The 2,678-nt window shown below is 42.0% G+C and overlaps 1 non-coding gene across 1 annotated transcript; it reads right to left on the bottom strand.

The window, feature by feature from the left end:
• Positions 1-2,205: 2,205 nt before the first annotated feature.
• On the bottom strand, positions 2,206-2,338 carry LOC122797483. Its single transcript, XR_006364161.1, has one exon. It is a non-coding gene; the product is annotated as a small nucleolar RNA SNORA3/SNORA45 family (small nucleolar RNA).
• Positions 2,339-2,678: the final 340 nt, after the last annotated feature.

Genomic DNA, 2,678 nt, shown 5'->3' with positions numbered 1-2,678 from the left:
CTGAGATTGGAACCTCTACATATCTAGTTGCATGTATTATAGTGCTTTGTACTTATCACATGCACCATGGAGCTTACACGGCTGAAAGGTGTCCAAAGGTTTTTCTAAAGTGAATGACATCAGCAGTCCTTGTAAAGTAGGGTAATGAGAGGTTTACTGGGTGGAAAAGGCCTCAAAATGCTTTAAGGTAGAAACACACACAGTTGCCAGTGCAGAGATTAGAAGCACTAGCCATCTAGTTGTATGCACTATAGTAGTATATACTTATCACACATGCCATGGAGCTTATACAGTGTAATGGGGTCCAAGGGTACTTCTAAGGTGATTGACATCAGCAGGCCTTGTAAAGTAGGGCAATGGGAGATTTACTGGGTGGAAAAGGCCGCAAAATTCTTTAACTTAGAAAAATACACACACACACACACACACACACACACACACACACACACACACACACACACACACACACAGCTGTCAGTGCTGAGATTAGAGTTCCTACCAATCTAGTTGTATGCACTACAATTCTACTCACTTATCACATGTGCCATAGAGCTTACATGGCTGAAGGGTGTCCAAAGGTGCTTCTAAGGTGAATGACATCAGCAAGGCTTATAAAGTAGGGCAATGGAAAGTTTACTGGATGGAAAAGGCCTCAACATTTTTTAACCTAGAAACACACACAGTTGCCAGTGCTGAGATTAGAAACTCTAACTATGTAGCTGCATGTACTATAGTGCTATGTAATCGACTGCACCATGGAGCTTACATGGTTGAAAGGTGTCCAAAGGTACTTCTAAAATGAATGACATCAGAATGCTTTGTAAAGTATGGTAATGGGATGTTTACTGGGTGGAAAAGGCCTCAAAATGCTTTAAGGTAGAAACACACACAGTTGCCAGTGCTGAGATTAGAATCCCTATCTATCTAGTTGCATGCAGTATAGTGGTATATACTTATCGCATGTGCCACAGAGCTTATACGGTTTAAGGGGGTCCAAAGGCACTTCTATGGTGAATGATATCAGCAGGCCTTATAAAGTATGGCAATGGGAGGGTTTACTGGATGGAAAAGGCCTCAAAATGCTTTAACCTAGAAACACACACACTTTTGCCAGTGCTGAGATTAGCGCACCTACTTATCTAGTTATATGCACTACAGTAGTGCTCACTTATCGCTTTCACCATAGGCGGTCATAGGTGAACTAGGCTAACTACCCTGAAGGGCCACTAAGCCTAGACAATAACCAAGTCAGAATCAAACCCTATACCTTGTGTCCATGAGGCAAAGACCTTAATTATTCCAAACCACCCCACAAAAAGTATTAGTTATTGTAACAATTATCTGCAGCAATAAGCAGCAGCTTCCTACAATCACATAGAAGTGCTCATCTCTGATTTAAAAGACAACTCAAATGTTCAAGGCCACTATTACAGCATTCCCAATGGAAACAGTATGAGAAATGTAAAGCGTATTGCTGTCAGACAGTGCAAACTATAGCCCACCACCTGCAAACAGACAAACTTGATAACCAATTACATCCAGCTTTACTGAGGATAGTACAGCTGAATATCACCTTTATGCCCTACACTATGAGATGAATGTTTGTGTGACATTCAATGTACCTTAAAGAATTGTAGGCTTTGGTAGACTGGCCGGTCATTGGGCTTCAACATCAGGGAATCCCATATGTGATGAATATTGCAGCAGTAAACGCATGATCAAAATATGCACACACAGGCACAGAAATGCTTCCAGAAAGGAGGCAGTTAGATTCTGTGACACATCTCTAAGTGTCCCTTCCCACCCTTTGTCATGTGTGAGAAGCCTGCCCCACAGCTTCAGTTAGCCAACTCTTGTTACTCCCACAATGCTAAGCAGGATACCTCATGAAACCTGCCAACCATTTGCCTTTTTAGAAGATGTCTAAAGGACCTTCAAGACTCTCAAACTCACCCCTGCATTAAAACAATGCAGTAAGTAATAAATTGCAAATAACACATTTTAAATTTAGGTTTAACTGCATTCTGCCCAACGATGATATTGGATAACTGAAGATTTTGACTATACTGAAAATACTGCAGATTCTCCCCAGGCCTTCACTGAAAACAAACTTTTGTGCACAGGAAGGCTTCCCCAGTCAACAAATGTAACACCTGCATGCATTAATACATGAATATGGCCTTCTCAGCCCTGGTTTCTAAATAAAAATGTATCTGAGCTGGTGACTGGCTGCACCACAAAAATTCAGTCAGTGAATAAGCTCAGATGTCACTATCCAAGAAGCTGTAGCACACCATGGCTACAAGACCAAGTGCCAAGGTGTGACTCTAGCCTTGGCCCATGGAGCTTACATGCCTGAAGGGTGTCCAAAGGTGCTTCTAAGGTGAATGTCATCAGCAGGTCTTGTAAAGTAGGGTAATGGGAGGTTTACTGGGTGGAAAAGACATCAAATGCTTTAACCTAGAAGCACACAGATGCCAGTGCTAAGATTAGAAGCCCTACCTATCTAGTGGTATGTACTACAGTGTTACATGCTTATCACATGCATCACAGACCTTATACAGCTGAAGGGTGTCCAAAGGTGCTTCTAAGGTGAATAACATCAGCAGGTCTTGTAAAGTAGAGCAATGGGAGGATTACTGTGTGGAAAAGGCCAAATGCTGTAACCTAGCAACACA

This window comes from Protopterus annectens, chromosome 3.part0 (assembly GCF_019279795.1).
Source record: "Protopterus annectens isolate FY-2018-M chromosome 3.part0, PAN1.0, whole genome shotgun sequence".
NCBI lineage: Eukaryota > Metazoa > Chordata > Ceratodontiformes > Protopteridae > Protopterus > Protopterus annectens.
This window is presented reverse-complemented; position numbering and strand designations above follow the sequence as displayed.